Genomic DNA, 12,363 nt, shown 5'->3' with positions numbered 1-12,363 from the left:
ACAGCGGTCAAGAATATCCTGAAGTACCTGAAGAGGACTAAGGATATGTTTCTCGTTTATGGAGGTGACGAAGAGCTCGTCGTAAAGGGTTACGTCGACGCTAGCTTCGACACAGATCTGGATGACTCGAAGTCACAAACCGGATACGTGTATATTTTGAATGGAGGAGCAGTAAGCTGGTCCAGTTGCAAGCAAAGCGTCGTGGCGGGATCTACATGTGAAGCGGAGTACATGGCGGCCTTAGAGGCAACACAGGAAGCAGTCTGGATAAAGGAGTTCATTACCGACCTAGGGGTGATTCCCAATGCGTCGGGCCCGATGACTCTCTTCTGTGACAACACTGGAGCTATTGCCCTTGCCAAGGAGCCCAGGTTTCACAGGAAGACCAGGCATATCAAGCGTCGCTTCAACTCCATTCGTGAAAGTGTTCAAAATGGAGACATAAATATTTGTAAAGTACATACGGACCTAAATGTAGCAGATCCGTTGACTAAACCTCTCCCTAGAGCAAAACATGATCAACACCAGGACGCTATGGGTGTTCGATTCATCCGAATGTAACTAGACTATTGACTCTAGTGCAAGTGGGAGACTATTGGAAATATGCCCTAGAGGCAATAATAAATGGTTATTATTATATTTCTTTGTTCATGATAATTGTCTATTGTTCATGCTATAATTGTGTTATCCGGAAATCGTAATACATGTGTGAACACATAGACCATAACATGTCCCTAGTGAGCCTCTAGTTGACTAGCTCGTTGATCAATAGATGGTTATGGTTTCCTAACCATGGACATTGGATGTCATTGATAACGGGATCACATCATTAGGAGAATGATGTGATGGACAAGACCCAATCCTAAGCATAGCTCAAAGATCGTGTAGTTCGTTTGCTAGAGCTTTTCCAATGTCAAGTATCTTTTCCTTAGACCATGAGATCGTGCAACTCCCGGATACCGTAGGAGTGCTTTGGGTGTGCCAAACGTCACAACGTAACTGGGTGACTATAAAGGTACACTACGGGTATCTCCGAAAGTGTCTGTTGAGTTGGCACGGATCAAGACTGGGATTTGTCACTCCGTATGACGGAGAGGTATCTCTGGGCCCACTCGGTAATGCATCATCATAATGAGCTCAATGTGACTAAGGAGTTAACCACAGGATCATGCATTACGGTACGAGTAAAGAGACTTGCCGGTAACGAGATTGAACAAGGTATTGGGATACCGACGATCGAATCTCGGGCAAGTAACATACCGATTGACAAAGGGAATTGTATACGGGATTGATTGAATCCTCGACATCGTGGTTCCTCCGATGAGATCATCGTGGAACATGTGGGAGCCAACATGGGTATCCAGATCCCGCTGTTGGTTATTGACCGGAGAGGCGTCTCGGTCATGTCTGCATGTCTCCCGAACCCGTAGGGTCTACACACTTAAGGTTCGGTGATGCTAGGGTTACAGAGATATTAGTATGCGGAAACCCGAAAGTTGTTTGGAGTCCCGGATGAGATCCCGGACGTCACGAGGAGTTCCGGAATGGTCCGGAGGTGAAGAATTATATATGGGAAGTCCAGTTTCGGCCACCGGGAAAGTTTCGGGGGTTATCGGTATTGTACCGGGACCACCGGAAGGGTCCCGGGGGTCCACCGGGTGGGGGCCACCTGTCCCGGAGGGCCCCATGGGCTGAAGTGGGAAGGGAACCAGTCCTTAGTGGGCTGGGGCGCCCCCCTTGGGCCTCCCCCTGCGCCTAGGGTTGGAAACCCTGGGGGGGGGGGCGCCCCACTTGGCTTGGGGGGGGGGAAGCCACCCCCTTCCCCCTTGGCCGCCGCCCCCCATGTAGATGGGTTCCAGGGCCGGCGCCCCCCTCCAGGGGGCCTATAAATAGTGGGGGGGAGGAGGGCAGCCGCACCACAGCCCCTGGCGCCTCCCTCTCCCCCTGCAACACCTCTCCCTCTCGCAGAAGCTTGGCGAAGCCCTGCCGAGATCCCGCTACTTCCACCACCACGCCGTCGTGCTGCTGGATCTCCATCAACCTCTCCTTCCCCCTTGCTGGATCAAGAAGGAGGAGACGTCGCTGCTCCGTACGTGTGTTGAACGCGGAGGTGCCGTCCGTTCGGCACTCGGTCATCGGTGATTTGGATCACGCCGAGTATGACTCCATCAACCCCGTTCATTGGAACGCTTCCGCTCGCGATCTACAAGGGTATGTAGATGCACTCCTTTCCCCTCATTGCTAGTATACTCCATAGATGATCTTGGTGATGCGTAGGAAATTTTAAAATTCTGCTACGATCCCCAACAGGAGACTCAAGGAAATATGCCCTATAGGCAATAATAAAGTTGTTATTTATATTTCCTTACACTACAAAAAAAAGACACATCCGTGACATTTTGGGCCGAACGAAATTTTTTTCTGTCATACTTATGACACTTCTATGACGATAATTGTGACAAAACCCGGTATCATCATAGGTGTGGTGGGGTCCTACTTCTATGACAAAAAATCATGACAGAAAATGGGCTTTTCGTCCTGGGCGGGCCGGAGACGCAGCTGCATGACATTCTTTGGGCCATCCATGATGGAAAAAACCGTGGTAGAAGCGAGGGCGAGGAAAATATCGGGGTGTTCCCGGTTACGGTGGGTGGTCGGGGCCGAGCGATGCGCGTTTCTCTCATACACGCACGCGCGTGGGTGCAAGGCGTTGGGCTCTAACTGAACCCAGGCGAGGCGTTGGGCTCTAACTGAACTCAAGGGATTGCATTGCAGGCTACGCGTTACTGAACTCGAGCGATCGATCGATGGTTGTTAACTGAACCCAATCGAGCGATTCCTTTGCTACTACTGCTAACTGAAGCCGATCGATGCTGCCTCTGGATGAATAGTGAGCGTTGCTGGGGGGGTTTGGATGAACAGTTCCCGGTGGGGGTGGATGAATAGGCCCCCGTGGTGTTGCCTCTGGATGAACAGGACCCGATCGATCGAGCCGGTTGGGGCAGGATGAACAGGACCCCGTGGAGGGCTGGATGAACAGGACCACCCCGTGGAGGGCTGGATGAACAGTAGACGGTGGATGGCTGGATGAACAGTAGCCCATGGAGGGGTGGTTGAACAGGAGCCCGTGGAGAGGGCTGGTTGAACAGTAGCCGGTGGAGTAGCGCGCGGTGGAGGCTGGATGAACAGGAGCCCGTGGATGAACAGTCGCAGGTGGAGGCTGGAGGAGGTCGACGGTGGATGAACAGTAGCCCATGGAAGCTGGAGGGGGTCGACAGTGGAGATGAACAGTATCCCGTGGAGTCCCGTTTTGCGCTACGCCACACCCCTCCCGATGAACAGGACCCCCGTTTCGACCGTAGCGCTCCAACACAAGTCCATTTCCTCCGTTTTGCGGTACGCCACACCCCTCCCGATCAACAGGACCCCCGTTTCGACCGTAGGAGGTCCATTTCCTCCGTTTTGCAGTACACCAGATCCCTCCCGATGAACATGATCCCGTTTCGACCATGGCCGGTTGAACACAAGGCCTTTTCCTCCGTTCTGTGGTACGCCAAGCCTCGTTTCCATCGGCTGTTCCGTCCAAGCCCTCCCGATGAACACGACGACGCATTCCGTTCCGACCCAGCCGGTTGGCTCCCCATGAACACGACGACGACGCTGTTTCTCCGTTCCGACCGAGCCATGTACACGAGCCCTGGCCGTACGTACGCGCGAGTAGGCGTTCGAGACCCCACCCGTATGTACATACGTGGCCGTATTTACTTTCTTGCACCCTGGCCACTGTACGTACGTGTACATGCTACGTGCACGCCTCTACTACGACACGTGCACGCCTCTACATCGACCAGTATGTACGTACACGTTCGCGACCAGAATGAGAACGCTATGTACGTTTCGAACAGGTGGGTCCCGACTGTCAGGCACTTCCTTGCGTGTGAAGATGTAGCTGGTGGGTCCCAGCAGTCAGGGGGGCGAATCGTTTTTTTTGCCCGGACGCACTTCCTTGCGTGCGAAGATGTAGCTGGTGGGTCCCAGCAGTCAGGGGGAAACGTTTTATTTTGTGAAATACGGTGGCCCGTCTGGTGGGTCCCCGCTGTCGGGTGGAGGAATAATTATTTTGCGCGTAATAAGGAGGCACTTCCTTGCTGCGGCCGTGGACCCAGCTGTCAGCCTCTCCACGTACAGTACTCTTCTGATCAAAGTCGTTCCTTGACCACGTTGACCACGCCGTGCCGAGAGCACCAGGGCGGTGGACGACGCGAGGCCTAGGAAGGGGACGACGCGAAGCCGGGGAAGACGCGGCAGTGGAAGCCCGCGCGGAGAGGAGTACGAGGGTTCACTGGTTCGGCTGCGGTGTGAGGCTGCCGTCACCGCAGGGCCTGGCCAGTGGTGGGAATAGTAGGGGGTGGTGAGGCCTCCGCGGCAGCACAACCGGCCACGGGAGGCAGGAGCATGCAGCACGACCGGCGCTGGTTTGGGCGGCTGGAGCAAGAAGACCAGAGGTTGAAGAAGCACTACGGCCGTTGGATGGACATCGTACGGTCACTAGAGCTAGAATCGTGCATATTGACTAAGTTGACAAAGCCCTCCGTCCCCGTCAACTTAGTAGGCCCACAAGTCAGCCTGCCACTATACCGGGTCCCAGCTAGCAGGGGGAGTATTCATTTTTTTGTGCGTAATAAGGAGGCACTTCCTTGCGTGCGAAGATATAGCTGGTGGGTCCGAGCTGTCAGCGGCGGTAACGTTTTTTTGCGAAATACAGAGGCCCTTTTGGTGGGTCCCAGATGTCAGGTGGAGGAATCATTATTTTGCGCGTAATAAGGAGGCATTTCCTTGCTTGCGGCCGTGGACCCAGCTGTCAGCCTCTCCACGTACAGTCCACTTCAGATGCATGTCGGTCGTTGACCACGTTGACCAGGCCGCGCCGAGAGCACCAGGGCGGTGGACGACAGCGAGGCCTAGGAAGGGAACGACACGGAGGCAGGGAAGACTCGGCAGTTGTTTCCCACGCGGAGGGGAGTATGACTGTACGAGGGTTTACTGGTTCGTCTGCCGTCGCCGGAGAATAACAGCAGGTGTGGGTGAGTAGAGGGATGGCTAGGCTAGCGATGGGAGTACGGTGGGGCGGTGAGGCCTGCGCGGCAGCACAGCCGGCCGCGGGGAGGAGGGAGCAGGCAGTCCTGCCAGCGCTGTTTGAGCGGCTGGATCAGGAAGAGCAGAGATTGAAGAAGCACGACGACCGTTGGATGGACATCCAACAGTCACTGCTTGTGCGTCAACCTTTTTTTAGGAAAGCCTCAAATCTGTGGAAAATAGCATACAACCCATCTGCCATTATTTCTAATAATTTACAGCCCATTTGCTAATTCTTAAGGTTTTTTTGGAGCCCATATTCTTTTTGTTAGCATTACAGCCCATATTGTGGCCACGGTTAAAAAATTATACGAAATTTTGCATATTTCGGTGCGGTCTGAACTGTTTTTAATCCTGAAATTTCGAGTCACATTCAAACTAATTTAAAAAAAATGTATATCAATATAAAATCCAACAAATTGTCCACGCATCAAAATTAATGCAATTTAAAATCTTGAAATTGAAAAAAGAAATTTGAAACTAATTGCCGGTTTGATGTGTTTTAAAAATGTACATCCCATATCTCATTACTGATAGGCCATTTTCTCGACCAGCCGAATGAAGCTCTCCTCGTCTTGAAAGATTTGTAGCCCAACAAGCCTGACAAAGCGACTTACTTGGCAAATCACAAAAAACTGGGCTAGACATTTTCAAAAATAAAAAAACTACTGGGCTGGTCTGTGGTAAACATAAAACAGAAGGCTGTCTAGACAGGCCAGAGTGCCCCGCACAGCCCATTTGACACCCTGCTTCCGTCTCAAAAACAAATTAGATAAATGCCACTCCAATTATGGCGATTCATAAAAATGCCACTGCAATTTCCAAACTTTGAAAAATGCCACTGCAATTTTTGCAAACTTCGGAAAACGCCATTGCAATTTGCAAACTTTGAAAAACGCCACTCCAGACTTCGAAAAATGCCACTGGAAATGACATGAAATGGCATTTTTCAAAGTTTGGAAATTGCAGTGGCATTTCTCAGAAACACCAGATTTGGAGTGGCATTTATTAAATTAACCCAAAACAAAAATAACTGGGTGAGTTGTTGGGTCCCTGGTGTCAGCCGCTCATTGTGCAATTCTCTCGTTTATTGACTACGTTGACAATGGCATGGGACCCAGATGACAGAAATCCATTAGGAGGAGCCATTTTTTTATTGGCTTGAAATAAGGAGGCACTTGCTTGCGTACTGCCATGACCTTGGCGGGTCCCTGTTGTCATCCTCTCCACGTACAATCATCTCCTGATTGTGTACGCGTCAACTTGGTAGGCCCACAAGTCAGCCTCTAAACCCGCGGAGGACAAATACAACCCATTAAAAAAAATAACAGCCCATTCCATACGTTCAAACAGGAAGTTCGACATTCAGAGCAAAGTAACAGGTCTGATCCACATATAGAGTACTGAACTTCCACGTTGACAACCATCATAGCCAAGTTAACTATCTACTCCCACTAATACTCTAGTAGCGTACAAGTACTAACTTACTCTTAGCTAACTAGACGATGCCGGCCGCCATCTGCGGTACACGCTAACCACCGGCACCGGCGTCCTCTGCCTCGCCTCGGACTTGCCAGAGGTGCGATAGGGCGCGTTGCTCGCGCGCGTTGGCCCTTTCCATGCCGATGTGGTCCACCGAAGCTTCAACTTCTAAGCGGGAAACCCACTTGACGAGCTGGTAGTAAAAATCGGCATCGCGAACACGTGCGTGCCCGACAGCCTCCAGGGCTATTTGCCGGGCGCCGGCCTCCACGTAGTCGGCCCAGTTGCGGGCGCTCGGCTCATGACTCAGAGCGTCGGTGCGCTGCTGCTCCATGTCCTGCTGGCGGCGCAAATCGGCGATACGCTGCTCCTCCGCCAAGCGGTCGCGCTCCAACAACTCCTGCTCCTCCACCAGGCTGTCGCGCTCCAATAAGTCCTCGATCTCCGCATTGCCATCTAAAGACCGATATAATGTCTCCTCCCTCCGTCTGCCTTCCGGTGAAAAACCGAACACTAGTTCCGGCGGTGACCGCCTCCGGCCTCGCCTATTGCGGACGGGCGGGGGCATGGCGGACATGGCGAGAGCGAGGATAAGTGGCGAGCGACGTCGGACCGGTGGGGGCTTATGAGGATAGGGCGAGTTGGGTCACGGTGCCACCATAGAAGGCTGGGAAACAGTGCTTATAGGCGGAAGGTAGCGTGACGGTCATCGGAATTCAATGCATAATTAGGCAGGCATGGCTTAGCGCGCCAGCTTGCCGTGGAAAACTAGAGAAACTGAAATTATGACTGTGCCGTCCCGTCCCGTCCGTGCTGGGTCGCACGTCGGCATGACGGTCAAATGAGTGCACTCGAATCATCTCCCTCCTTGTCAATAATGATTCCACGGATTTAAAAGGCTCGCAACAATTAAAGTGCATCTTTTTTCGCATCAGTTAGCTGCCTTAATTACGGCCGGCTGCATGCAGGCACTCAAAATCGCTCGCAGCCAGTACGCGGAGCAGCATGCAACGAGTCGCAGCCGAGGGCATTAGTTGATGAACTTTAGCTGGGAGATAAGGCATTTGCGAACGTTTTCGCTGGCAGTTTCTTCAGATTCGCATGGCATTTTCTTCAGAGCAGCTTGTCAGTTTCTTCAGAGGTAGGCATTTTTATTCAAAAAACTGCCACTTCGGATCTTGCGTCGCAACTAAAACTGCTAGGAGCGCATTAGCTAGCTAGTGATCGATCAGTAACTTGTAAACGCTGAGCGAACAGAAATAAGGAACTGTTAATGCATCTCAATGATTCACAGATCATATACAAATATGTAGCTCCAAAAGCAAAGATCAGCCACTTCAGATCTTGCGTTGCAACTAAAACCAACTAGTACGATTCCCATACATAAGATCAACATGTTAATGCATCTCAATGATTCACAGATCATATACAAATATGTGGCTCCAAAAGCAAAGATCTAGAAAAAACATCTGTTCTACCTACTAACATGGATGCTTCTCTTGGCACATTTAGTATAGACTGAAGGACAAATTTGTTTGTGAAGTCTACAATTCCTCTTGCAAATGTAAGTGGTTTCACCAACAGCTGGAACCATGAGAATGAACCACACATGATGGAGGAACATCCACTGCAATATGATTTGGTCTTCTCTCAATCACACGGCGAGACTATTTTCGGAATACAAACTTTAACTTAGGCAAAATGATGCCCATTGTATAATCAGACCAAAGCAATGAAGCACCTAGTGTTGGCCAATAAATAGTACAATACTACTTTTCTGCAGTCCATGAAGTGACTATCCAATCTTTCTGTGTCTATTTTCAAATGGCACTGCATGCAGTGACTGTACTATTCTCTTGTGCAGTTCAACCAAAATTGCGGTCACTTTGTGTGTTTGCCAAATAGCAACGGGAAGACATCTCTGTCTGCACAAATATCAAGCAGCTAGTAAACATATACCCCACCTTGTATTTTCGGTTTAAACATGTCTCTTCCGCTTAGCATCTGTCATGTTTTGCACTGGACAATTTGATACAGTCATGTTTTGCCCTGGACAATTTCATACTGAATTGATTTGCTGGTTCAGAGCAGAAATATAGCGCCTATTCTTCATCAGACCAAGGATATCCATGTTCGCAGTGATGGAAGAGGTGAAATCGATACAACCGAAATTGAGCATCCAATCATTGAATCCTGTCCTGCACCTCCAATGTAGGTCCACCCTGCCAATAAATTCACATGCAAACCACTAGTATTACTATCTAATGACAATACAAAAAGAGTAGCAAGATAGTAGCAAACCATGTACCTTCGTAATGAACAGCTCATAGTGCCACCAATTGGATATAAAGGTTTGGAAGAAAACATGCTCCTAATATTGAACCAGTTGGACTTTTTGTGCAGTTCCACTAAAATCGAGCATCCCTGTTTGCATAGATATTGAAAGTGTGATTACTATAAAAGTGGCACTAGTTGAAGCATAGACTCACAAATATAAGCATTCCAATTTCTTAATGGGGAAAGGTAGCAAGACTGTTTCTAACCACCTGTTTGAAGGAATAAATAAGGCAACAACGACTGATGTCAGAAAGGCATATATAGTTCTTTCTGAAAGAATGATTGATTCCTGACCTTTCTTCTTCTTTTAAGCATATTTTGTGCAGTTCAACTAAAATAAAATGCCATCACCGCCTTGACAATTCAGTAACACTGTACAAAAGGAAATGACTTAACATTACATCATGATGTCAGGTATGTAGTCGACAGGCATTAGAGAAAAACTTACAGACCTCCTTCGATAACATAATGAACATTAATTTTAACAAAGGTGTGACTAGCTTTACCGGGATAATTTGAGTGAACTCTACACCCTCTGTTCCTTAATATAAGACGTTTTCGTGGTTCAATTTAAAGTACCCAAACGTCTAGTATTTAGAAAAACAGGTAGTAGTTTTCTTGAGCACATATCTGGGAAAGCTTGCAACACTTTATTTATGTCCATACGCTAATGCGACACCATTCGAAATTTTGAATACTACAAATATACACTAATCCAGTGGCTAGTGCAACAATAGAGTAGTTATTTTATTACAGGGTACAACACAATGGTTTTACTGAACAGATTTCAATAAACTCAAGCACTGGAAGATTTCTATAAGAATTAACAATACAAAATGTAAAGGTAACACATTTCAGCATTGGTATACTAGCTGTGCATGAGCATTAAACCAAATACAAAAGTCTGAAGGTAACTAGCATTATTAACTAATGACAGTATAAAAAAGTTGCAAACCATGTACCTCCAAGGTAAAAAATTAACTTATCTCATGAAAGTGAGGTATGTAATCTATAAGCATTAACAGTGCAAAAATCTGAAGGTAGTAACAAGTTTCATCGTTAGTATACTGGCTGTGCAACAGCATTAGAATGCCTTAGCTGAAAAATCTTTAATACATCCACAATCAACAGCTAACCCTGAAATAATCTAGTGACATTAAATGGCATTGCTTAAATTTATCGGTGGCATTAGACTAAGTGCGGCATTAGTTAAATGTGGCATCACTTTAGCAGTAGCATTGCTTGACTTGACTGCTGGCGTTATACTAATAGCAAAAAAGTGACAATAAGAGCATGGGAGGCCCATACGGACAGTGGGCGCACCAGTACGATGTACCTCCACGGACGCATAGAGTGGTGAGGGAAGTATGGTTGCCCAGAGCAACAAATATCCAGGCAGCATATGTGGATTACGTCCCATTTTTGTTCTGTTTAGCCACCTTTTTCCTATGTGAGGACAATAAACCGATCGACCTGGTCATTCTCTATTGCGTTGTCATGCCATTCTACCCTTCTTCAACCAAGAGACACGAGACTCGTTCCTTAGCTACTGATTTTCCCTTTTCAACCTAGATGGGGGTTCGATGCCTACTCTCTTGGACAGTACAGTCTCCCTTCCTTTCCTTATTCAACCCAGACATGGATTAGTATGCATGAAGTAGGGTTTCCTTTAGTAGTGCAAATTAAGGTTTTCGTCTGCGTGACCAGCGGAGCAGAGGATAGCAAATTGGGAAGATGGTGGAGTGGAAATAGATCCACATGCAGCGACATGGCAGATGGGGCAATAGAACAAGGGTATGGTTCAAAAAGAGGTAGCATACCCGAGGGTCGGAGGGAAGTGGCTTCGCTCGTGGTCGTTGTCCTCTGGACGCACTACGGCAGCGAGCTTGGGGACGGAGGCCATCCCGCGCGGGCGCTAGGTCTGAGAGGACGGCCTTGTCGTCAGTGCGTGACCTCGCTCGCCGACGACGAGTGCGTCAACGCTGCACGTCCTTTTCTTCCCCGGCGGATCTGTAACCACCGGTGAGGAGGGAGAGAGAGGCCATCTTTTTTAGACCTGGAGAAGAGGGTGATAGTGTGAGAAGCAAGTGGGTAGCCCTTAGCAAGAAAGCTCTGAAGCTCCAGCCTATATATCTTTTTATACTACTAGTACTAGAGGTGGAGTAGTGGTAGAGTAGTTTATATTTTCTCTGCAAACAGTACCAGTTAGTCGTGCTTCAAAAATGAACGGCACGCCATTAACAAAATAAAAGTCGATAACTAATGCGGCACCTCGGGCCAATGCGGCCAGATCGCATTTTGCACGAGAAATTACACACCATGTTTCGTTGACATGTGGTCCCGTTCCAACATGTCAGTGAGACGATGGCGAGTCCTTTTGTACAATTTCCGAAAGGACGTGTAGGCCGGTGCGCCTCTTCGTGTACCGTGGCAAACTGGCAACCATCCACCGACTCTTCGCCTTTCCCTCTCGATTTGGAACTGCTGTCACACGCTCTTCCTCCCTCCCCCATTTGCTTTCACCCTTCCTTCTGCCATTGTTCGATCATCTTCTCCATGGAGGGAACAAGCCGGAAACGACCCCGTTATTCTTGCCCCGATCTGAAAGATGACGTGGTGGGGGAACTCATTGATCGGTGCGACGTCATCACCTCGGCTAGCATGGCAGGTTCGTTCAAGAACATTCTCGACTCAACTAATAACATCATTACAAGGAACCCAAGGGTCCAGGAGCGGTTTGATCTCCCTTATCTTCTTCGCTATAAGCCTGTTCGCATGGGCGCGGATGACGGAGGCCTCGCCTTGTGCAAGTTGATGCCTCTTGATAACGATACGTGTGATGTCAAGATGCCATCGCTTCAGGGTAAGGCCTGGGCTGGCACAAATGGAGATTGGGTTGTTTATATCGGGTACAATTGTGAGTGGGAACTTGTGAATGTGTACACTCGTCAGCGGATTCCACTTCCAAAAATCTCCGAGTGCCCTGAGGTTGAGCACACAGATGATCTACGTACGTTCAAATATGATCATGGTGGCTGTCGTCTACGGAAGATAGCAATTTCTCGAGTTCCCAACCGCTCTTGGAATTACGAGAATTATCATGTTGTTGCTATCTTCGACAAGCTTGTTGCCGTCGTTACTGATTTCACTATTTGTCCATGGATATTGCTCAAAAATCAGTTTTTGTACACGGATGAGTACTGTGATGCAATTGAATACGAGGATCTTGTGTTTGCTGCCACCACTCGTGGCACTGTTTTTGCATGGGATCCTCGTAGTTTCGGTACATTTGTCTTCCACCGTAATTATAATTGTTTCATCCACATGCATGCGGGTTAGCAAGTTTCCCTTTACTAATTAACCTTCTTGTGTTTCCAAGGTCCTGTGAACATTCCACCACCTACACTT

The sequence above is a fragment of the Triticum aestivum genome, chromosome 5D (genome assembly GCF_018294505.1).
Source record: "Triticum aestivum cultivar Chinese Spring chromosome 5D, IWGSC CS RefSeq v2.1, whole genome shotgun sequence".
NCBI classification, from domain to species: Eukaryota; Viridiplantae; Streptophyta; class Magnoliopsida; order Poales; family Poaceae; genus Triticum; species Triticum aestivum.
The sequence above is the reverse complement of the archived record's forward strand: the minus strand, read 5'-3'. Positions refer to the sequence as shown.